The sequence below is a fragment of the Podarcis tiliguerta genome, assembly GCF_965153285.1.
Source record: "Podarcis tiliguerta genome assembly, chromosome: 11".
NCBI lineage: Eukaryota > Metazoa > Chordata > Lepidosauria > Squamata > Lacertidae > Podarcis > Podarcis tiliguerta.
The window spans coordinates 55,856,910-55,882,930 of record NC_139544.1 but is presented as its reverse complement, the minus strand read 5'-3'; the positions used below and the strand labels follow the sequence as shown (position 1 = coordinate 55,882,930).

General features: G+C 44.6%; 1 protein-coding gene and 1 long non-coding RNA gene across 5 annotated transcripts in view; one reads left to right on the top strand and one right to left on the bottom strand.

Moving 5' to 3' along the window:
- LOC310659591 overlaps positions 1 to 26,021 on the bottom strand; it is a 152,965-nt gene that overhangs the window by 41,465 nt on the left and 85,479 nt on the right. The gene's annotated exons all lie outside the window — the stretch shown is intronic.
- SETBP1 (SET binding protein 1) overlaps positions 1 to 26,021 on the top strand; it is a 262,041-nt gene that overhangs the window by 152,016 nt on the left and 84,004 nt on the right. The window lies entirely within an intron of this gene.

The window sequence follows — 26,021 nt, the reverse complement described above, 5'->3', positions numbered from 1 at the left end:
AATGGCATGAGATTCTGTTGTCATCTCCTTCTCCCGATTCCATAGTGACCTGAGCACTCACCATGTGGTGGAATGTGATTGCCTGCAGCAGTTCAGTTCATGGTGGACTCCCAGGTCTGCCACTCTTCCCATAAGCGCCAGAAATCTTGTTTGGGATCCCGGTTGTGCCTGGGTGTTGCCAAACAGAGTTAAGCGTGGTGGGATTTACTTCCAGACTCCCATGCACATCATTCCACTGTTTAACTTTCAGACACACGGGCAGAAATTGAGCAAAATTAAGACATTGGGAAGAGAAGCTACTATGGCTCTAAGCGTCAGTGCAGCCCAGAAGTAGACAGGGGTGATGAACAGACTGTGCTCAGTTCTCTGCTCAGCCTCAAAACTTAGTTTTTCACAGGAGGGGAGGAGAAAGAGGGTATAATTTGGATTGCCATTCATTGTATGCTAAGCATAAAGTTCTATCTGGTCCTTCAGCCAGCACACCTTTTATGAAGCTCATCACTATTTTTTATTAAATTTGTATACCATATTTGCCATATTTACACTTTATGTGTTTACTTCAGCATTTAAACAACAGCAACAATTCCTTTTCAAATGTTCAGAAGACCTCACTATTCATTAACATGTTACTGTCCTTGACAACAACTGAAATATACTCAGAGTCGAGAGTGGATTTCATGCTCTTTATTTAGCTCATAGTGGTGAGGAGGAATGAATGTCCTCTCAAAGTATCTGCTTTATATACATTATTTACACAATGGGCTGCACGTGACTGGCTAATTCCAGAATTCTCCTGTAGGCCAATCAGGTTGTGGATTCATTTCCATCTGGAGCTGGATTGGGTGGCTCCTGCAGACCAATCATACTGCTGCATTGTTCTAGGACCAATCATACTGCTGCATTCTGAATCCTATTGTTCTGGGACTAATCAGACTGCTGCATTTTGGATTCTATTGTTCTCGGACCAATCAGACTGCTGCATTTTGGATCCTATTGTTCTCGGACCAATCAGACTGCTGCATTTTGGATCCTATTGTTCTCGGACCAATCAGACCGCTGCATTTTGGATCCTATTTTTCTAGGACCAATCAGACTGCTGCATTTTGGATCCTATTGTTCTCGGACCAATCAGACCGCTGCATTTTGGATCCTATTTTTCTAGGACCAATCAGACTGCTGCATTTTGGATCCTATTCAACTCAGTACATAACAATAACCCTGCAAAGTGGGCTACTATTATTGGTACCATCTTGCAGACAAGTGAGAAACAGGCTCCCTTAAGGCTGCCTAGCGGATTCCTGATGGGCCCGAGGCAGGATTCAGGCTGTGGTATCTTAGCCTGCAGCTGTAAAACCTGTTTCCCGGGAAGTAAACTCCCATGGGATCCCAGTGGGATTTAATCTGGAGTGCAGAATATACAAAGATTTCAGACTTCGTTCAATGAAAGGAATACAATCCATCTGCGATTCTTTTATGGCAAAGCCAGGGTGGCAAATTAAGCTGAGCTTCACCTAGGCTACTAAAGGAAAGGTGATTGATCCAAAGCAAGTGGGTATCATAAATACCTACAAGAGGGATATCTCGGTCAGTAGAGTATGAGATTCTTAATCTCAGGGTCAAGGGTTCAAGTCTCATGTTGGGTGGAAGATTCCCGCATTGCCAGGGGTTGCACTAGATCACCCTTATGGTCCCTTCCAACGCCACAATTCTACGATGCTATGGACAGTGCTGTTCCAAAAGGCTTTTTCTGCCTTTCCTGAGACCATACTGCCATTAGGGCTTTAAAAAGAAAGTTTATTTGTTTATGTGTGCAACGACAGCGGCAAGAGTATTGCTAGCACAAGGATGGAAGAATGAGGAAATCGGGACAAAAGAACAGTGGCAAGAGAAATTAATGAACTATGCAGAACTGAAGGTAAATTGTGAGATAAAGACAACTGTGACTTTAAAGAAGAATGGGGACCTTTTACCGCCTATTTAAAAAGATAACAAAATGAACTGGACTCCTTGGCAGGTTTTGAATAAACATACACGAATTTATTGGGTTAAAATGGTGGATAGATAATATAAGGATGTACAGTGGTACCCCTAGACGAAAGGGTTTTTTCGTTTTCTGAGGTGCTTCGTAAGACGGATTTTCCTAAGGGCTTGCTTCGCTAGACGAAACGGCCCTGCCTCTCGTGTCATGGCGACGGTCACTGCACGCACGCTCGCTTCCCCGCTCCTCCGGCTCCCTCCCACCTTCCGGCTGACGGTTAGTGCCTCGCGCCGCTGCCCACCCCCCTCGCACGCTCCCCTCAGAGAGCCGTTGCCGCCAGCGCCTCTCTCTCCCTGGAGTCGCGCTCCTGAGCCCCGCCGCCCTCCAGCAGCCGCGTCGCATGGTGGCCACAACGCGCGGGTGAGTCTGAGGTACCGGCTGCGGCACCTGTCCTGCTTCTCCCTCCCCCCTCCCCGCCATTGTCAGTGTTTAAATGCAGTGGTGCTTCGCAAGACGAAAAAACTCGTACAACGAAAAAACTCGCGGAACGAATTAATTTCGTCTTGCGAGGCACCACTGTATACAATTTTATAATATGCAGAGAACGATATGAAACGAGAAATCAGAGAGAGGAGCTGAGGGAAATCCTGGGGGAGAGGGAGGGAGGGGGGAAAACAACGAAGATGACTTGTATTGTTGATTTGTTATGCTGAATTGGTTAATAATTTAAAAAAAAAATAAAATAAAAAGAAAGTTTAAAAAGAAAAGAATGGAAAGCATACCTCCCTTCCTCATCTTTTTCTATTTACCCCTTGCTATTGGGCCAAATGCTATTCATCTGCTTCCCACAATTCCAAATATCATTCCAATGACTTTTCTGACCTCCTGCGTTCCTCTTTCCTTCCCCTCCTCTCAGTTGTTGCTTTCCTAAAAGTCTAGCTAAAAGACATGCATTGAATTTAAGGGATATGGTATCCTTTTAAGAAGGAGTGGGTCTTTGTTTCCTTTCTGTTTTGAGTTGTTTTGTCTCCCCCTTCTCGCCCCCACCCACCCCCTTTTAACCGCAAAGAAAGCTCTTCTCAGAAGTGACCCGGCAGAGGATCTGGACTCTGGACTCTTTGTACCTTCTGATGTAAAACAGGCCCCTTTAATGGAAACAGCTCCTCCGCAGTCGTGGAAGGAGTGTCTGTAGTTTCACAACACGGTATCCATTGCATGGACAACTTGTCCCTTAATGTAGGTGCTGAGAGCCAACATTTGGTTTTAGTGAAGCTTAGCTCAGACCCTCCAAGTATCCCTCTTTCCCAGATTTGTAGAAGCCATCCTGGTTTCTGATTTGATCCTGCAATGTCCTGCTTTTCCTTAAAGGTAAAGGGACCCCTGACCATTAAATCCAGTCGTGACCGACTCTGGTGTTGCGGTGCTCATCTCGCTTTATTGGCCGAGGGAGCCGGCATACAGCTTCCGGGTCATGTGGCCAGCATGACTAAGCCACTTCTGGCGAACCAGAGCAGCACACGGAAATGCCGTTTACCTTCCCGCCAGAGTGGTACCTATTTATCTACTTGCACTTTGAGGTGCTTTCGAACTGCTAGGTTGGCAGGAGCAGGGACCGAGCAACAGGAGCTCACCCCGTCGCAGGGATTCGAGCCGCCGACCTTCTGATCGGCAAGTCCTAGGCTCTGTGGTTTAACCCACAGCGCCACCCACATTTTCCTTAGGACATCCCTATTTTCCTCAGAGAAATCTTGGAGGGTATGGAGTTATGCAACCCCCAAGCCAAGGAGAGAAGTAACTGTACAACCTTTAGAAGACACCTGAAAGCAGCCTTGTATAGGGAAGTTTTAAAATGTTTAATGTTTTATTATGCTGTTATATATGTTGGAAGCTGCCCAGAGTGGCTAGGGTAACCCAGTCAGATGGGCAGATTATTATTATTATCATTATTATTATTATGGAATAGGATATTCTTATTTTATCAGAGAAATGTTGGAGGGCATGGAGCTTTGTTATCACGCATTGCAAAATGGCCTTATTTTATTGTTGTTTTGTTTTATTTTTTCATCGTTGGGGAAGGGGAACTATCTTAAGAAGGCGGAAGAACCATTTTTGCATCTATTCCAAATCTGCTGCATAGAAATTTATTTCTCCTGTAAGGCTCGCAAACACAGCTTAATCCTCGACGTCATTTTCCACTTTGCAAGGTGCATTCAATTAATAAACAAGCAAATTACAGCATAATGTAAAATACCTGAGCAGAAATCAGCCAAGCCGAATATATATTGAGATGTTTTATTATCTAATCCCCAGTGTCAGTTTGCTTGCTTGTTTTTCCATTTCAAATGTGTTTGCACAAATTAAAGTCCCCTTAAATAATATTAGATGCTTAAACCACAAACTTCAGGCTGAGGAAGAGAATAGCAGAAGTAAACAGAGGGTGAGTTTTCACCTACTGTTTGATGCGCATAGGAAGTGTTTTCTTCGCGGACACCATGGTACAGTGTTTACACTCCTGGAAGCTACATTTACCCCTCCCAACTCACCATAACTTCTTGTGGTTTCCCTTAAAGAAAAAAGAATGAAAGAACTGAGCGCTAAACCCTATTTCACAATTGCTCTTGCTGAATTGTGGTTTATATATTACCGTATTTTTCGCTCTATAAGACGCACCAGACCACAAGACGCACCTGGTTTTTGGAGGAGGAAAACAAGAAAAAAAATATATTCTGAATCTCAGAAGCCAGAACAGCAAGAGGGATCACTGCGCAGCGAAAGCAGCAATCCCTCTTGCTGTTGTGGCTTCTGGGATAGCTGCGCAGCCTGCATTCGCGCCATAAGACGCACACACATTTCCCCTTACTTTTTGGGAGGGAAAAAGTGAGTCTTATAGAGCAAAAAATACGGTATATAGCCCTGTTCATGCAAGTGGGCATTACAGCACCATGCAGCAGGGAGCTCCATAGGTTGTACATGGCAGAGACATGAGCAGGGTCATGCGCACATGTGCGTGTGTGCATATTGATGTGCAAGGTATCTAAAACCTGCTGCCATTCCATTTTTGCGGGAGAATTATTGCTTTTCTTGTATTGCAAGAGAATCGGCATTTTGCTGTGGTAGTGGTGTATAAGTTTTATTAAATGACTAAGAATGCAATTAAAGACGAGCATTTTGCTGTACAGAATAGTGTAGGCACGTCCAACAGGTAGATCGTGATCTACTGGTAGATCACTGGACGTCTGTGGTAGATCACTTTTGAACTGAACCCCCCAAAAAGACCTGAATCCCAAAAAATGGGGTAGATCACTGCCAGTTTTTAACTCTGTGAGCAGATCACAGTCTCTTGGGAGTTGGCCACCACATGTAGTGGATTCATAGAAATGTAGACTTGGAAGGGATCCCAAGGGTGATCTAATGCAGGAATCTCAGCTCAAGCATCCATGACAGATGGCCACCCAACCTCTGATTTAAAAACCTGCAAGGAAGAAAAGTCTGCAACCTCCCAAGGGAGACAGTTTCACTGATGAACTGCTCTTACTGTCAGAAAGTTCTTTCTAAGTTTTCACTGGAATCTCCTTCCTTGTAACTTGAAGCCACTGGTTCGAGTTCCACCCTCTGGAGGAGGAGAGTGTGGTGTGTTTCTTTTGAAACTTTTTAAACAGGTGAGAGTCGAGTGTCCTTGTGGAGTCCAGCGACACATTTTTACAACGACAACGACCGTGGCAGGTGCAACGTTCAAACCCCTTCCCTCTTTGATTTTCCGGTGCAAGCAAATTGTGAAACTGGGACTTAACGTAAAGAACAGAGACCCTACGAAATGCCCTTCTCTGTGGTCACGTTGCGTGGTGGTTTCGCTCGCCTGGCATCGAATGACAGCTCGAGATGCAAGCGAGCTGCTCAGGACGCGAGTTCTTTGAAGGTCATCTTGAATTTCCGACGTACTGGGTTTATTTACAAGTCTTCTGAGATGGGTTGGGTGGGCTTGGAGGCTTTGGAGAGAGGGAGAGGGGAAATAGCTTGCACAAATACCTCAATGACAACTTACGAAACTGTGCGGTTTTCTTGTTATTAAGGCAGGCAGCCAAAATCTGGTCTCCTGCCCTCACATCGGTGGCCAGATGTTCCCTCCGGGTTCCAAATTCCCCGCCCTTTCTCAGCTGCCTTGGCCATGGGCTTGCTTTTAACCACTCCTAGGTTTCAAGAAAACACCCGGTTTCCGTTCTCAGGCATTTGATCGCTTTTATTGCAGCTGTTTGTTTCGTGGTGCGGTCGGTAGTTTTTCGGCGACTGTTTTCAAAGCTACCTCTTAATTCTCTCTCTCTGGTGAGTCTCCTCCTTGGGACTGCCTTTGAAGGGAGGGATAAGGTACAGTCAATCTCTGTGTGTCAATTTGTGTGTGTGTTTATACAAAGGATGCTCTTAAGAGTCATTCCCCCCTAGAAAGGTACCCTCTGAGAAATAAATTGTATGGCATTTCTATATATAGTTGGCTGAAATGCCAACATTTGACGGGTGCAATTTGCGCAGAAACACCAATGAAATCAGATAAAATGCCAGAATTAGGAAACATGTGGCAACACAATTTGATTATCTCACGCTGCTCTATGAGGATCAAGTCTCTCTCTCTCTCTCCCTGCTTTCTCCTTACTAAATTTCTCCCTCCAGTGGAGCAGAAAGCCCATTAAAAGATATTTGATTATCCGATATTCCTGAATTATCTGATATTTCTAATTCTGCAGAATGGGGGTCTGAACGGCTTTTTCTGATGGCTTACTTTTAGACAGATTTCAGTGGTGGTTCTGAATTTATGGTTATTGTCAACCTTTGGCTACTCCCCTCTCCACCCTCCTTTCTGGGCAGTGAGAATCAATTATGGTTTACTCCGTTCATTAGCAAAAAACAGCATCTCAGGGCTGTCGGCAACAGTTGGGTTTTAAGCCAGAAACAGAGCAGGGCCTTCTTTGTATTTGCACCCTGCTTATGAAACTTTGCCCCATAGAGCAGGCTTCCTCAACCTTGGACCTCCAGAATGTTTTGAGACTACAGTTCCCAACATCCCTGACCACTGGTCCTGCTAGCTAGGGATCATGGGAGTTGTAGTCCCAAAACATCTGGAGGGCCGAGGTTGAGGAAGACTACCAAAGGCTCTTCAAGACTGATGGGATTTTGTTGTGTGGTAAAGATAGGTCTGTTTCCTAAAACTCCCAAATGGCTTTGATTCTTAGATAATTTTTAGCCTGTAGTCTCCATTTGGATTATTGAATTGATCGTTAACTTCTGTGGTTAGTGTGTTAATTGAATTTAATTATTTGTGTGACATTGTAAGACTTTCCGTCCAGGTTTTTAAAAGAAAAGGAAGGAGGGCAGTTTCTCCTGTGTGGCTGCCTAAAGATGCCCAAGTGTGGGTTAGAATCATAGCATTGAAATATAATAATAATAATAATAATAATAATAATAATAATAATAATAATAATAATAATTTATTTACATTCCCCTCTCCCCAGCCAGAACCGGGTTCAGGGCAGCTAACATAAAAATAATAATAAAGACATTAAGACATAAAATTCAGCCGTCGACTGAAATACAGCTTAAAATCGGATTAAAATCAAAATAAGATCAGATGGCTACCTGCAAATCATAACTATAACTATAGGAGTTGGGAACCTTAAGTACTCTCCAGGCTCAGTTATTTGTATGAGCTAGTGAGAAGAGTTAGAGAGACCACTTAGATGCAGGGTCTTGTAAAAGGAGAGGGGTCAGACTGAGCCCTGACCAAAGGCGTGGTAGAACAGCTCCATCTTGCAGACCCTGCAGAAAAATGTCAAGTCCCACAGGGCCCTGGTCTCTTGCGACAGAGCATTCCACCAGACTGTGGCCAGGGCCGAAAAGGCCCTGCTCTGATCGAGGCCAGTCTAACCACTTGAGGCCCGGGACCTCCAAGATGTTATTGTTTGTGGACCATAAGGTCCTCAGCGGGGCATACTAGGAGAGGCGGTTCCGTGGGTACAAGGTCCCAGGTGGTAAAGGTAAAGGGACCCCTGACCATTAGGTCCAGTCGCGGACGGCTCTGGGATTGCAGCACTCATCTCGCTTTATTGGCCAAGGGAGCCGGCATACAGCTTCCAGGTCATGTGGCCAGCATGACTAAGCCGCTTCTGGCGAACCACAGCAGCGCACGGAAACGCCATTTACCTTCCCACTGGAGCGGTACCTATTTATCTACTTGCACTTTGACGTGCTTTTGAACTGCTAGGTTGGCAGGAGCAGGGACCGAGCAACAGGAGCTCACCCCGTCACGGGGATTTGAACCACGACCTTCTGATCGGCAAGTCCTAGGCTCTGTGGTTTAACCCACAGCGCCACCCGCGTCCCTTGTCCCAGGTGGTGTAGGGCTTTAAAGGTTAGAACCAGCGCCTTAAATCAGCACCTTGTAGAGTTGGAAGGGTCATCTAGTCCAACCCCTTGCAATGCAGGGGTCTTTTGTCCAATGTGGGGCTTGAACCCACAACCCAGAGATTAAGAATGTGATACATTGTCAAGTGCTGTGAAACCTATCTTGACTGGAAGGACCCTTTTGACTACCTCTCTGGGTCTTTGTGCAGCGCCTGTCCTGCATTCCACCTTAAGCTTCTTCCTCAAAGCTTCAAACAGCTGCCATTAAAGCGAGAGAGAAGGAAAGAGGGGAGTTGGGGAGAGAGAGAGAGAGAGAGAGAGAGAGAGAGAAATAAAGTAAGTCCAGCTTGGAGGCTGGGGAGTGTTTTCCTTTGTCTCATCAAATATGATGGGATTTCCTTCTAACTCCCACGGTAAAGAGTTTTACATAACCAGGGCTTAATGTGGATGAGATTCATTTCTGTGTCAGGTTTCCCATCCATAAAAATGTCATGCTTTTAATGTCTGATATTTTGTTCAACAAATGGGAATTTCATACCGCGAGGCGGAAGACAGTCCATTTTCTTAATGGAATATGCAACTTGCGGGATAATCCTAGATCTAAAGACCTGAGACGTTTATATACTTAGAAAATCTACTTTATCTCTAAATGGTTTTACCTTTTGGGCAGGATTATCTTCTTCTACTCCCACCCCCCCACCCCAATTCTAAGGTGGCTGATTTCATTGGGGGAATTGCTAAAATGTTGAAACAAAAGTTTGTGGGACTCTGCGTCATTCCGAAAACAGTTTATCTGAAACACATGTACAGTGGTACCTCTAGTTACGTACATAATTCGTTCCGGAGGTCCGTTCTTAACCTGAAACTGTTCTTAACCTGAAGCACCACTTTAGCTAATGGGGCCTCCCGCTGTCGCCATGTGATTTCTGTTCTCATCCTGAAGCAAAGTTCTTAACCTGAGGTAATATTTCTTGGTTAGCGGAGTCTGTAACCTGAAGCGTATGTAACCTGAAGCGCATGTAACCGGAGGTACCACTGTAGTGTGAATAGACTGTACACTGGCTGGAAAAGGTATAAAGGCTCATCATTTTGGGAATAAGTTACAGGGCCACATGAAGTCATGGATTTTGAATGTATATCAAACTAGGGTCCAGAGCAGATATAACATGAGCTCCCTGAAAACCATGGTTTCTAAAACTTACACTTCCTCTCCTGTCTTCCCTTGTTATTATTATCCATGGTTTCGTGTTACATTTGCTGATTACAAGGGCTGGGCAATATCTGGTTTTCAACATTGCAATATATCAAAAGCTAAACATTGTGATATACCTAAAATAAGAATGGAGCTATGTAGAGGCGTTGGCCGACTTAACTGTTTTCCCCACAATGTTATATTTGCATAGCAAAACACACACACATCATGATTCACGATATATTGCCAGGTCAAAAATTATGAAACCGATATCATGATATGGACTTTAAACCAGTTCCGGACGATATATCACCCCGCCATACCGATTACATCAGAGATGAAGATCATAGTTTGATGTTGATACAACATAGGAATCCAAAGTTTAGTGAAGTAAATCCATGAAAGGTTTCCTCATTCCCCTCTTCCTCCTTTTGTTTTGCATTACGTCAGTGGTGACGAGGTAAATTTTGAAGTGCATTAGCTTAACATGACAGCCATTAAAACTTCCAGCCTGAAGGAGGAACCCCATTAAAGGAAAGGAAAGATGTACCCACCCACTACTTCTTCATTTCTGTCATTTGCTAACTTCCTCTATGCTCATCTGTCACAAACAACCCCTTCGTTATTATCTTATTCACTTGCAGTAGCAAGGAAAGTTGCACTTCCTCTACAACCAATTACATCTTTACTCCTCCTCTGAAAAAAGTAAGAGAGAGAGACATCACCTTGCCAACAAAGGTCCATATAGTTAAAGCTATGGTTTTCCCAGTAGTGATGTATGGAAGTGAGAGCTGGACCATAAAGAAGGCTGATCGCCAAAGAATTGATGTTTTTGAATTATGGAGCTGGAGGAGACTCTTGAGAGTCCCATGGACTGCAAGAAGATCAAACCTATCCATTCTTAAGGAAATCAGCCCTGAGTGCTCACTGGAAGGACAGATCCTGAAGCTGAGGCTCCAAGACTTTGGCCACCTCATGAGAAGAGAAGACTCCCTGGAAAAGACCCTGATGCTGGGAAAGATGGAGGGTACAAGGAGAAGGGGACAATGGAGGACGAGATGGTTGGACAGTGTTCTCGAAGCTACCAGCATGAGTTTGACCAAACTGCGGGAGGCAGTGGAAGACAGGAGTGCCTGGCGTGCTCTGCTCCATGGGGTCACGAAGAGTCGGACACGACTAAATGACTAAACAACAACAAAGGATCCCAGAACTGCTCTTTCTCTGCATTCAGCCTGCACTGCATGACTGAAACACAAGTATTCCCTGGGTGGCAGATAACATCTTTAAAGAGGCATTCTTCTTTACTCTTACACAGGAAAGAACACCTCTTCTGCGATGGTTCCTATTGAGAGTCATGCATAATCCCCAAGTATCTAAAATGTCACCAAACCCTTCTTTCTATCCTGCATTTGCTCCAGTCGAGATTGAATCGGCAACACTCGCTTCCCATTTAAAGTGGATCTGCTGGTTTTTAAGTTCTTTCGCGTCGTTAGTGATAACTTGATTATAAATTGAAGATGTCAGGAAGATGCTGATTTCACCTGGAAGCAGGCATTAAAAAACTGCAGCGAAAGCTGTGAACTGTATTATCTTAGCTCGTCATTCTTATTACCATTTACCTCATTGAGCAGCTATTACCAAATTAATTCTTGCAGAAAGCAACTTGAGTGTAGCAGGGGTTGCAGCAAGCTGAAGCAGGCTCTGAAAGTTTGATAATTGGGAATGAAACCAATTTCTTCTTAAGTTGCATACACACGAGTCCCTGAATAATCAAGGGCTCTTGAATAAACTGGACTAAGTACTAGTGAAAAGCAATATCAAGTACACAGAAGTGAAATCATAGCAAAAAAACAAACAAACAAAAAACCAACCAAAAACACCAGGGGCTTTGGAAAAAGTGAGAAGATTTCTTGTTTTATATACCGTATTTTTCGCTCTATAGGACGCACCGGACCATAGGACACACCGGACCATAGGAGGGGGAGAACAGGAAAAAAAATTTTTTTCTTGTTCTCCCCCTCAAAAACAAGGTGCATTCAAAGTGCATTCAAGAGCAGGCCTTGCCGCTGCCCCCCGAGCTTGTGGGGCTGGCGGTGGGGGAAAGCGCTGTTTCCCCCCACCGCCAACCTCAAAGATCCCTGAAGCCTTTGGAACACAGCTGCAGTCCAAAGGCTTGAGGCGTTGTGCAGCCATCCCAAAGCTAGAACAGCTTCGGGCTGCAGGCTGCTATCCGCCTCCCCAGGCTTCAGGCTGCTGCCTGCTATCAGCAAGCCTTGGGAGCCCGTCGGGAACTCCCGCGGGCTCCGACTACAACTCCCATCATCCCTAACTAGGAAGGCCAGAGCTCAGGGATGATGGGAGTTGTAGTCCAACAACATCTGGGGACCCACAGGTTGAGAACCGCTGCCCTAGCTGCTTTAAACAAGGGCCTGTGTCACTTGCAGGAGGGCAGGGAGCAGTTTCACACTGAAGGCTCTCTGTAATGTAGGAAAGTACTCAGATCCGCACACCCATTTCTGAATGCTCTGTGTCTGAGTGCCTCTCAGCAAGAGCAGAAGCTTCTTCAATTACAAAGCTCCAGCTCCAATAGTAGGCTTTATTTAGTGCGCTGTAAAAACAGTCATTTCTCAGATCATAAAAGGGCCTCCACGTCATTTTCTCTGCAGCAAGCTTTCCGGCGGAGTGGCTGTATCGCTGGGCTTTCATGCCCCATGACGCAACCTAGTTCTGTGTATTTATGTGCCAAAAGTAAAATGCAATTTTGCAAGTTTTATTAGGTGTAAATTCACACTGGACGGGGGAAACGGGAGAGGAAATGGTGAGATATAATAGACACCTGCAGATTGAAATTCCTGGGATGAATAATAGAATCGTAGAATTGTAGAGTTGGAAGAGACCCCAGGGTCATCCAATCCAACCTGCTGCAACACAGGAATCTCAGCTCAGGCATCCATGACAGATGGCCATCCAACCTCTGCTTAAAGACCTCCAAGGAAGGAGAGTCCACAACTTCCCAAGGGAGACTGTTCCATTGTTGAACAGCTCTTACTATCAGAAAGTTCTTCCTGGTTTTTAGTTGGAATCTTCCTTTCTTGTAACTTGAAGTCATTGGTTTGAGTCCTACCTTCCAGAGCAGAGGAGAAAACAAGCTTATTCCCTCTTCCATGTTGGCAACCCTTGAAGATGACTCTTGTTGGGATGAGTCCAGGGAGATGGGGGCATTTGGCAGGCCCCCAGCTGGCTCCAGCTACCGGCCAACAGCCGGGCGAACTCCACTTCTCAGAACAACATCTATCAGCGACTCAAGCCTCAGAAGCCTTCAGAAACTGAGCACACTCTAATCAGCAGAGTGAATAACTTTTCACAATGGAAGTGGCAGACAGAGGCACATGTAAGCATTTTTTCAGCATTTTATTCAGCACCAGGACAAAGGAAAAACATGTCTGCTTCCCTTCGTGTCCAAGCAAACAGGAGCATAGCAAAAGCTATATATAACGGAAGTTCCCAGCAGACTGTGCTGGAAGTAAACAGACATGTGACATACAACAACTCCACATGCCTGTTCTAAAGGTGGAATGGAACTATATCCTAACAGCTCTCATACATATCTTCTCTCAGTCTTCTCCTTTCCAGGCTAAACCTACCCAGCTCCTTCAAACGTTCATCATACAGCTTCGTTTCCAGACCTTTGATCATCTTGGTTGTCCTCCTCTGCACACGCCCCAGTTTCTCAACATCCTCCTTAAATTGTGAGAATGAGTCTTTGACAGGATGGATTAAGCAATGTCTTAGTTTGGTCAGATTAAGCTAGATGGCTTGCATGTTGACCCAGAGCACCGAGGGAGGGAGAAAAAACAGGTATCACAGTCTACAAATTGGGTCACCATAAACAACAAGTGAATTCTAGGATGGTAGAAGTGGTGCATCGCTCCTCCCCCCCCCCATAACAATTTATTACATTTTCCAAAACTAACAACAAAAACAACTTCAACAGATTTTTAAACCATAATTTTGTTTGACTTCCCTCCCCTTTCCCCCTTCTTGGTTTCATGGCTTGATATTCTTTCGCACAAGTCCTTAAAACCTTACACACTTAATATTTCAAGTTTAAATCTACTTCATCTTATTACAAGTGAGTTTTGAAAGTTACACTAATGTAAAAATCTGTACACAAAAGATTTAAAGCTATGCATTGAACATTTATCCCTTTTTAAATTTGGAAGTCCTCTTTCTTTCTGGGTTTCAAGTTAACTAATTTGTCCTGCGTAATTCAATAGTTTATTTTGCCAATCTTCTCTGGCTGTGGCTTCTACCTTCTGGGCTGGCTGGTCTTGGCCTGTCATCCACATTTGAGTACAGGAACAAAGTCTTTTGTTCAATAAGTCCAACAAAACCTGAATATCTCAATATCATTACTTCAATATTTTTTAACAACAGTCATTTTCCCAAACCCTTTCCAGTCTTTGTATGTCTTCTCCCAGGCCCTTTTAATGATTTTACATTGCCACCACATACAATAACCTTTTATGGCCCTTGCTTCCTGTTTCTTCTCTATCGCAATCAAGGCCTCCCAAATCCATTCCCCGGTTGATCTGTCAAAGGCTCCCAAGTCACTCCACATGGGATACCATTTTTATTCTTAACCACCCTTACTTTCCTATGTAGAAGTGGTCCATCTCTCAACCAGTGTGGTGTAGTGGTTAAGAGCAGTGGACTCGTAATCTGGTGAACCGGGTTCGATTCTCCGCTCCTCCACATGCAGCTGCTGGGTGACCTTGGGCTAGTCACACTTCTTTGAAGTCTCTCAGCCCCACTCCCCTCACAGAGTGTTTGTTGTGGGATAGGAAGGGAAAGGAGATTGTTAGCCACTTTCAGACTCCTTAGAGTAGTGAAAAAGTGGGGTATCAAATCCAAACTCTTCTCTTCTTCGTCTTCTTCTTCTCCATCTTGAGACTTTGCATGCTTCAAGTCCATGGAACAAAGATGAACCTTTGGCAGTGTTTGGTAAGCAAAAGTAGATTCCAGCCCCCAAAATGTTGAATAGCTTCCAAGAGGATATCTGCTTCAACAGCCATCAGAGCCATTTAGACTGGTACCACATTAGTTTTGGCTTATATTTTGATAAGAGTTTTCTCATTATCTCTAATGTCTTGTTTTACTAGCAGGCCAAAGCATCACAACAGCTTTGTTCTTCCTTTCTTCGGGCATTGTTGGCCTGGTCTGAACTGAATGTGGAAATTCAAGCCAAGGTTCTCTGGGCCCAACAACCCAAACTTACTCCCACCTTTGGCACTGGGAATGTCTCAAGAATGGCCATGCAACTGCCAGGATTATCTCTGCCTACCTGTAGCTTCAGAGCTGGCAGTAAGGCGGGCTGCTCGCCATGCCAACCAGAGGGCATCCCCTCGTTTGCCAAGGCAAGCAGAATCACCGAAGCCTGAGCCTATGGCATTGCCTTAGTCAAAGGCAGGCTCCTCTGTTCATCAAGCGCTAGGAAATACTGGCGATCTAAAGCCGCACTTTAGCACAGTTGTCAGTCTGCTTTCCCTTAATCAGAACTCTTGGCTGAGAAATAGATGCTTGGTGAAGAAGCAACTCAAGGTTTGGTTTATGAAAGATTAACGCAGATCCTCCCACTCTGCTTTTGCACAAGGCTCCTTTCCAGAGCTCCTGTTTTATACGCCCGTTGTTTAAATATTTACTCGGGCTGAGACACGTTCTCTGTGTTTGCAACATTTGCTGCAGCTCTGCCCTTTCCTTTCACACCAGCAGAATCAGGTTTCGCTGTGCACAGAAGTACCTGGAAAGTTCTCCCCCCCCCCCAGAGAACTTTATTTCACTGAGCACAGCAGGTTTATGATACATGCGAGTTTCTTCTGTTTGTTTTAGCAAGGAAGTGGCAGAGCAGAAAGAGGTGGAAGATACAGGAGGTACTGTGGCCTAGTGAGTAAAACTCTAGATTGATCATCTATTGCTGCTGCTGCTGTTATATTTCTATCTGACCTTCTTCCAAGGAGCTCAAGATGATGATGATGATGATAATAATAATAATAATAATAATAATAATAATAATAATAATAATTTATTTGTACCCCGCCCATCTGGGCGGCTTCCAACAAAGATTAAAAATACATTAAAATGTCACACATTAAAATCTTCCCTAAACAGGGCTGCCTTCAGATGTCTTCTAAATGTCAGGTAGTTGTTTATCTCTTTGACATCTGACGGGAGGGCTTTCCACAGGGTGGGCGCCACTACCGAGAAGGCCCTCTGCCTGGTTCCCTGTAGCTTTGCTTCTCACAATGAAGGAACCGCCAGAAGGCCCTCGGCGCTAGACCTCAGCGTCTGGGCAGAACGATGGGGGTGGAGACGCTCCTTCAGGTATACTGGGCCGAGGCCGTTTAGATGGCATACATTGTTCCCTTCGCTCTCTACTTTGATCTTACAACAACTCTGTGATGTAGGTTAGGCTGAGAACTGGTGACTGGCCCTAGCTCACTTTTGTTGTGGTTGTTGTTCAGAGAGGTGCACAAGAGATGCGGGAGGAGTCCAAGGCTTAGCTATAGCAAAGGTCTAATATGGTCCTCATTACAACTTAACGTAAGATTTTTATTTTAATGAGTATAGCCATGATTGCATGACCCAATCTTCTGGTCTTCCACACAAATGAGCCTAGGCATGAGTTCTTGCACCAGCACATGTTGCAGTGTTGCAGGACAGCAGACAGGTGTTGTTGCACAGGTGGTAGCAGCAGAGAAATGAGCAGTGGCCCTGACACTGTTCTGTCATCAATTAGAATTTTGCTGTTACCTACGAATCAACTTTAGCTCCATTATTTGGTTTGCTTTGTACCTGGGATTGCTGTTGAGGGCTGTTTGGAAACCACAGCAATTCCAAAACATGGACTTGCTAGTCTTCTGGCAGGGATCTGTTGTTGGAGACATAACTCACCAGTACTTACGAGGTGACACTGGTTGCTGCTTTGCATTAGAGCACAATTCAAATTGCTCCCTCTTGGATGTGGCCCTCTGGTGGCTGTTGAACTTAAACTCCCATCATGTCTGACCATTGGCCATGCAGGTTGCAACTGATGGGAACTGGGCATCCAGCAATATCTGATGGCCCCAAGTTCCCCATCCCTCCCAGACATGGGGCTAGGATACCCGATAGAATATCTGCCTCTGCATCTACCTGCCTGCCCATTACAGTCGTCATCCAAGGCCTTGCTCCAGGTGTTCCTGCCTTCAAAGATGAGGTAGCTAACAACCAGAGGGCCTTCTTAGTTATGGAAGCCTTTCTCATAGAATCATAGAGTTGGCAGAAAGTCCACCTTGTTGCCTTCAGCTTTTAGCTTCTGAAAGATTTTCAGTACTTCCCTGTTTCATAATGAAAGATGGCATATAAATTAATCAGATGAATTTATGGTTCGCTTGCCTGATTGTCATTCATTTGTCACATCCGGGCAATGTTGCTGGGAGCCACCAGGTCTAAAACGTGGAACTTTGGAGATCTGTGACCTGCTGCCTTTTGTGGTAAGCAATTCAGGGCTTGCCAATCAAAGAACCAGAGGTCCATAGGGTTGTTCATGGTTGACTCAACCATCACAGAAAACCTATAGATCTCCCCTGACTTGATAGCACTATCTAAAGCAGTGTTTCCCCAACTTGGGTCTCCAGCTGTTTTTGAACTACAATTCCCATCACCCCTGACCACTGGTCCTGCTAGCTAGGGATGCGGGAGTTGCAGTCCAAAAACTGCTGGAGACCCAAGTTGGGGAAACAGACTTGGGTTTTCCTTGGGCAACATTCAGCATAGCCTTCTATGCCTGCTTTCCTGACTCTGGATTCTCCAGCCTCCAGGATTCTGCTTAGGCCTTGGTCCCAGAGATGTGCTGCTTCTACATCCCTCTCCTGCCACCCAGCACCATGAAAGCTTGTTGCGGCAACCTGTTGGGTGCCTTTGACAAGTAAGCTGCTGCCTTCAACATCCTGTAAATCTGTCCTCCTAAATTCCAGAGCCGAACAAAATGCAAATCAACAAATGCAAACAAACGACTTGAATGTAGGTGAACGCCACGGAGTACCGCGAGTGATCAAAGTCTCCCGTGCATATGTTCAAACGCAAACAAACATTGCTGTGCTTCTTGGAAGGGTACAAATGCGCAGTTCAAAACTTGTTAATATTAATGAACATCCAAAATGTGTCTTCTGAACTTTTCAAGGGTAGATTTGTTTGCCTTCATATTTACATTGGCTTTTTCAGATCCAAACCTGTGCTCCCTCCCTTCAGAAGGTAAAACAAAATCAATGCAAGGTAGTAGAATAAATAGAGATCTTTTCCTTTACAGCGAAGATTTGGCTACAGATTTAATTTTACCCAGTATAATTAGACTTGCCACCCTGGCCAGGAAAATATATATATAAAGCTAGTCTGGTCTGCTCCTGAGCCTATAACAACAACAACAACAACAACAACAACAACAACAACAACAACAATTTATTATTACAGTGGTACCTTGGGTTACAGATGCTTCAGGTTACAGACTCCGCTAACCCAGAAATAGTACCTCAGGTTAAGAACTTTGCTTCAGGATGAGAACAGAAATCGCGCCTGGGGTTCCTTGGATTTTGCCTGTTTTTACACACTAACAACACATCTTATAGAATTCTGTCTGTGATATTTTGTCTGCACAATCAGAAAGAATACCATGTACAAAATAATAACAATATCTGCCCACCAAATGGCAACTACAAGGTGGGGATGGTTCGCCCCGGGTGTCACCTCTGAGGGGGGGTGACAAAATTGACTCTGCGGCGATCTCAGCAAAAAAATGCTCAACAACATTAATCAATTAATAGTGGCAGTAGATCACAGTCTCTTGGGACACGCCTGTTATAAATAAAATGTTGTTGTTGTTTAGTCGTTTAGTTGTGTCCGACTCTTCGTGACCCCATGGACCAGAGCACGCCAGGCACTCCTGTCTTTCACTGCCTCCCGCAGTTTGGTCAAACTCATGCTGGTAGCTTCAAGAACACTGTCCAACCATCTCGTCCTCTGTTGTCCCCTTCTCCTTATGCCCTCCCATCTTTCCCAACATCAGAGTCTTTTCCAGGGAGTCTTCTCTTCTCATGAGGTGGCCAAAGTACTGAAGCCTCAGCTTCAGGATCTGTCCTTCCAGTGAGCACTCAGGGCTGATTTCCTTCCGAATGGATAGGTTTTATCTTCTTGCAGTCCATGGGACTCTCAAGAGTCTCCTCCAGCACCAGAATTCAAAAGCATCAATTCTTCAGCGATCAGCCTTCTTTATGGTCCAGCTCTCACTTCCATACATCACTACTGGGGAAACCATAGCTTTAACTATATGGACCTTTGTTGGCAAGATGATGTCTCTGCTTTTTAAGATGCTGTCTAGGTTTAAATAAAATAACACAAACCAAAACACAGTTCATCCTGTTGATTTAAGTATCTGTCCACGGTTGCCTACTTGTTATCAGAGGCCCAGAATCCACATTCCTTTGTAAGAAAATATGAAATAAAGTTGCACCATTTTTGCAGGCAAAAACAAAACAAAAATTCAATGGGGGGGGGCAAGAACTTTTCCGCACCGGGTACCACCTGGCCTTGTTATGCCACTGACTACATATTCAATTTTGGCGATGATAACCCTGGTTTACGGGGCCATTTGGTGCCTATCTTGTATGTCTGAGTTTCTAACATTAGCTTGAACATCTGTGAAGGTCACTTGATCCGTAGAGGCAGATCTCATGGGATTCCTCTAGTGTTCCCGCATCCTGTGATGTGTTGATGTTTAAAGCCCTTGAAAGTTAGATGGCATCCCCTCTCTGGAAAGGGCAGCCTTCCCAGCCACACTGTGTTAATAATACCCGTTCTTTGTCAGGGAATGGGGACGTTTTCAAAGGTGGAGTTACTTTGCATGAAATAGTAGATGCACAGAAGCAATCCCTCTGAAAGTCGTCGCAACCTCTTTGCCTACAGTGGCAAAACCTTGGCATTTCTAAGCAGTACTTGAAGCCCATTTAAAGCGGCTTGACACTGCCGCATTGTTCAAAGAAGGGTTATCCGCTTGGTGTGGGAGGGGTCAAGTTTTTGTAAGTAGGGCTGTTGTACTGTACTTAAGGTCTGATTGTTCTCACACAGCTGCCTAAAAACCGAACCGCCAAACTGTGTTGCGCTCAGGCACAATATTTAAATGGATTTGTTATGTCAGCAGTGACGGGCCCTTTGTTCGAGTTGACAGAAGAATTCTATTGTTCCGGATTTTCCCAGAGTCTGTTCCTCCTAATACTGCCCTCTGAAGATAGCTAGGCTGTTATTGAAAAAAAACATCCCTAGAGATGGACAAAGTTGGGGGTGGAGGGAGGGAGGACCCACCAGCGTAACAGCAATATTTCATTAGTATTTGGCTAAAAAGCAAACCAAGCAGTTCAGGACTAAATATAGACTGAAACTTGAAGCTATAGCTCTTTCCAGCTCCCAATAATCAGCACATATAGAAAGTTCTTTTAACTAAAGATGTGTGTGTAACTTGCCCTAAGGACGCGTCGCTTGTGTAAAGCTCATAATCTACATGTAGGGAGCCAAAATTAACAACAACAACAATTACAACAATTTTATGATTTGTATCCCACCTATCTGACTGGGTTGCCCAGCCCTCTGGACAGCTACCAACATATATAAAAGCGTAGTGAAACATTACAGTGGTACCTCAGGTTACATACGCTTCAGGTTACATGCGCTTCAGGTTACAGACTCCAATAACCCAGAAATATTACCTCGGGTTAAGAACTTTGCTTCAGGATGAGAACAGAAATTGTTCTCCGGCGGCATGGCGGCAGCAGGAGGCCCCATTAGCTAAAGTGGTGCTTCAGGTTAAGAACAGTTTCAGGTTAAGAACAGACCTCCGGAACGAATTAAGTACTTAACCCGAGGTACCACTGTACATATTAAAAGGCTTCCCTATACAGGGCTGCCTTCAGAGGTCTTCTAAAGGTTACATAGTTACTCATCTCCTTGACATCTGATGGGAGGGCATTCCACAGGGCGGGTGCCACTATGGTGCCACTACCGAGAAGGCCCTCTGCTTGGTTCCCTGTAGCTTCATTTCTTGCAGTGAGGGAATCGCCAGAAAGTGGAGAGATTCCTTCAGGTCTAAAGGTTGAGTTTGTTTAGAGCTTTAAAGTTCAGCACCAACACTTTGAATTGTGCTTGGAAACGTACTGGGAACCAACATAGATCTTTCATGACCAGTGTCACTCCGCAACATCTCCAATAAAAGGGTCTGCAGTTTTGGAGCCAAGAAAGCATATTGTAGAGTTAGAGATGGTCTAAGAGGTATACTTCAGCTTCACACGAGGCATTTGTGTAATCTTACTGAAATTCCCTTAAAAAATAAAAAAGTAGATATTTTGCCTAATCACCATCCCATATCCTCTTCATTCTTCATTTCGTTCTAGGTGGAAATTTGGTGCCAACTCCATTTGCTAACACTTCTTAAACAGTCTTGGGTACTGGCGTTTTCCAAAAGAGGTTGTCTCTCAGATATTTAGGGCTTTAAATACTAACGTGAACACCTTGAATTTGGCCCAGAAATAAACTGGCATCCAATCAACGCTCTGTTTGCCCTGTAACACTTTCTGCGAGGAGGCTGTGTACTAATGAACCCAGGGAAACAATCAGCGATATGTCTTTTTATTTTATTTTATTTCCCCCGCTCCTCACAAGATTCAGAGTGATTAGAATATGAAAATGATGAGCACAATGGTGCAGATGTTTTAAAATCACAGCAGACAGCAATTAGTGACATGAGAACCAGCTGCTTATCTATCCAGATAAAGCTTCTTAATAGAGAATTACATTTGAGGAACTGTGGTGTGTGGTTTTTTTTGCAGATGGATCTCCCAATGCTTTAAAAGAGAGGGCATCTAGGTACAGTGGTACCTCGGGCTACAGACACTTCAGTTAAGAACAGACCTCCAGAACGAATTAAGTTCTTAGCCCGAGGTAAACGTAAAGGTAAAGGGACCCCTGACCATTAGGTCCAGTTGTGACCGACTCTGGGGTTGCGGCGCTCATCTCGCTTTATTGGCTGAGGGAGCCGGCGTACAGCTTCCAGGTCATGTGGCCAGCATGACTTAGCCGCTTCTGGCAAACCAGAGCAGCGCACGGAAACACTGTTTACACACTTCCCACCGGAGTGGTACCTATTTATCTACTTGCACTTTGACGTGCTTTCAAACTGCTAGGTTGGCAGGAGCAGGGACCGAGCAACAGGAGCTCACCCCATCGTGGGAATTCGAACCTCCGACCTTCTGATTGGCAAGTCTTAGGCTCTGTGGCTTAACCCACAGTGCCACCCGTGTCCCTCCTGCACTGTATTAACTTTGATTTGTGAGCCAGCTTCCTGTCAAACAATCTAACTGATTCCTCTCTGAGAAGGTGGATCTTGGGCATTAGGGAGAGGGGTTATGCACAGGTTAGGAACTGATCTCCCTTGAAAAACAACCCGTAGAACTTGTTTTATGATCTCTTCCCTGCGTGCTTGATCTCTAGATTACAGAGTAACCTCGCTTTGGCTGTTATACCACCTCTGTGTCACAGCTGTTGGTGTGCTTGAATATTAGAGAAGGGTTTGAATAGAGGATGATTAGTCTGCATAAAGTTTGAGGCGTGTCGTCGATAAATAGAGTAGATAATTTCTTAGGCAGGGAGGTGTCAGTCAAGGCTAAGAACTTATTCATTCATCCCAATCAAACATTCTAGAAGCAGCATTTTTCTCAGATCCTTGGCCCACAAAGATGGTGAGCAAATGTGTATCTCACTCAATTTCTCTCATTCATCCTTGAATATAAGTGATATGTTGATAGTATAGTCCATCTTGCCTTGCCATTGGTGGCAACGTTGGATTTTGCCTAAAGAGTCACTTTTGAAGATTCCTGCTTGGAAAGAACATTGAGGATTTTAGAATGTAGGTAGTTTCCGGATATTACTAGAGCTGTCCTCTAAAATGAAATTTCGAGAGAATTTGAAGGTTTCGGTGTGGCCAATACATACAAGAAACTCTGAGGAAAACCCAAGTTGATAATGGCTGAATTCAGATGACTCTCCAACTCATGGGCTGGGGAATGAGGAATGAGCTGTGGGCTCAATGTGTCTTCCCTCTCTTTTGTGCATAGCACTTAATAGGTTACTTCCTGGTTTCATCAAAGCATTGTTTGCTATTACGTTTGAAGTGGGAAACCATGGATTGAGCAAGCCCTCCATGCCAGGCCTGCAAACCATCAGCCGATCTAGTTTTGGCAGATTCCCCACCCCACCCCAAATACATACTGGGTGTTGCGATCACACAGGGTCCCCGGACGTTTAACGGTCTATTGATCCCTGTGCCACCATCGTGCTCGCTTCCCCGCTGCCACCAACCCGTTACTCTCGGGTACACACTGAGTCCAGACAGTTAAAATTGAACCAAGTTTATTTTATAAGCATTAACAAGTTTATGGTTTCTCAGATAATTCCTGTCAGTTTCTTAACTTTAGTTTCTTTACCTTCCTAATACCTTCTGACTGATTATCTCAATTGTTTGACTGACTCCTCTTAACAGATTCTCTCACATCAGACTAACCCAACCCACAGACTTATTCTCTCTATCTCTTCTCTAACTCCAGACTGACTTCTCAACCACCCTAACTCTAACTCCTCCCCTTGGGTTCCAATTGGTTAGTCATTTTATAATTAGTTAACCCTTTCCTTATGAACCCAGTATGATGTCACACACCTAGGAGGGCAAACGCCACACTTGGATACCCGTAGCTCCCACACACCCAAAAACTGATCCTTTTGCTAGAATTGACAGAATTATAATAGCAGCCATTGACCCAGTCACTTAAACACTGCCCTCAGTGTAAAATTCAGTTCAACATGTTGCACCAATATGCAACAGTTGTGGCAGTTGTTTTAACAGGAATACTATTAGTAGTAGAATCGTAGAATCATAGAGTTGGAAGAGACCACAAGGGCCATCGAGTCCAACCCCCTGCCAAGCAGGAAACACCATCAGAGCACTCCTGACATATGTTGTCAAGCCTCTGCTTAAAGACCTCCAAAGAAGGAGACTCCACCACACTCCTTTGCAGCAAATACCACTGTCGAACAGCTCTTACTGTCAGGAAGTTCTTTCTAATGTTTAGGTGGAATCTTCTTTCTTGTAGTTTGGATCCATTGCTCCGTGTCCGCTTCTCTGGAGCAGCAGAAAACAACCTTTCTCCCTCCTCTATGTGACATCCTTTAATATATTTGAACATGGCTATCATATCACCCCTTAACCTCCTCTTCTCCAGGCTAAACATGCCCAGCTCCCTTAGCCGTTCCTCATAAGGCATAGCTAGATAGCTAGATATAGATATATGCTAATATGCATATGATTATTAATAACCTACCCTATTCAGTAGAAACTCTTTCCAAATATCAATATATTTATCCAAACAAAGTCTATGTCTGTAAGCAATCGGTTCATATGTTGGACTGAAGACATGACAGCACTCACAACATATGAAGGGAGCTTTTTGCCACTTCTTAAAAGTTGAAGAGCATGAAGAGAGCAGATGGTGAGGCTAGGAAGGCAATAAGATAGGGACTTCATCTCAAGCCACTTGTTAAATTCATGGCGGTGGTGAGATTTGCAGCAGACACTTCCTGATTCAAAGCTCAGGCTCTTAGCCACTGTGCGCTATACTGCAAACCACTGACTGCCATCTAGCCTGCTTACCCAATCTGCTGGTGGTGGTTGTTTTAAAGTCTCTCTCTCTCTCATTACTTTGGCATGTCGGCTGTTGCTTTTGTGTTTGTTCTCCTCCCTGCCTTTTGACAGTGCAGTTCACCCAGCGGGGCAAAGAGAAGCCAAAACATTAGGAGCAACAGGATCAGGCGGAGAGCCAGATGGAGGCACTGGGAGCAAAATGCGCTCTGAGTGCATTAATTTCAGCTGGCTGTGCCAGTTATTCTGAGTAAACAGTCTACACGTATCAGTTGCAGCTAATGAAACTCAACCTGCTCCGAGCCACAGGATCTGTGGTTACCATGCAGCAATCAAGCACGCGGAAATATCCCTGTCCTCCCGCACATGCGCTCGCCCCCAAATGATCAGCCTTGACAAGTAGGAGGAAACTAAGTGAATCTTACGGTATCAGGGTAGAAAGCAGGAACCTGGATTCTGGAAGCAGAACCTGAAATTCAGGTCTGTGGATTGGGTCAGATTTGGTCCAATCCAAAAGAGGGCAACTTGACTGGAATGGTGGTAACTCAAAATCTAATCTCCAACCTGGTTAACGGGAGCAGTAGACCAACACATCTGAATGGACTGGGAGAGCTTGCGCTAACCACTGCGCCCTGCTGTCATTTCATTTCTCTGTAGTGGACACATGTGGTGGACACATGTCTGTAGTGGACACTCTGTGGTGGACACATGTCAGGCTTGCAGGATATACCTTTGCTTGTTCCTTTTTACTGGAAGACTGAAATCCGCTAGTTGGTGCCAGGTGTAAAGTGACTAACATGAGCATTTCAGAGCCCGTAAATTTGTTTTTGAGCACCAGGATTAAACTCAATCCTTTCACTCCTGGTGTCCTTCCTGCAAGCTTTCTTAATTTCAAGAATACAATTTCAGGGTGTTGGGGGTGGTCATTTTGTTGTGTTTATTGTTAAGCAACTGGGAATCGGAAATGCTTGCCAACCGAGACCAGATTCTAGTCTACCTCCTGCCCATCCTTGGTTTGTAGCATCTCTTTTTTTCCCTAAAATGCTACTTTTAAATGAGAAAATGCTATGCTACCTCTTGTAAAGTCTTCTGAAATAATGGAAAAAATTGAATTAGGAAAAGAAAGGTGAAGGGGAGCCAGGATATTTCAGGGGTTTGTTTTGTTTTTTAGTGGATCTGCTGTGTCAAGAGAATGTGACGGCAAGCTTTGGATTTGTGCCGAACTCTTCATCCCCCCCCCCCGCCCCAATTTGGAGCATGAATTCTTGTGATACTCAGTATAAAGGTCCTTCCATCTCTTTCACCGTAGAAAGTATAGTCATAGATATCTCACCATGGAAAGGTGTTCTTCCAGTGCATAGACAGGGGCATAAAGAATAGAAGGGTGCTGTTTTAAGTTCACTGGTCCCAGGTTGTTCTATTCTGTACATAGCCCCTTTTTTACAAACAGAACAAACAAACAAACAATTTCAGCAGTACCTTGGTTTTCAAACGCCTTGAGAGTCGAATCTTTTGGCTCCCAAATGATTGAAAACCGGAAGTATTTGTTGCGGTTTTCGAACGTTCTTTGGAACCCGAACGTCCGACGTGACTTCCACGGTTTCCGATTGGCTGCAAGAGCTTGCTGCAGCCAATCGGAAGCTGCACCTTGGTTCCCAAACGTTTTGGAAGTCAAACGGACTTCCGGAGCA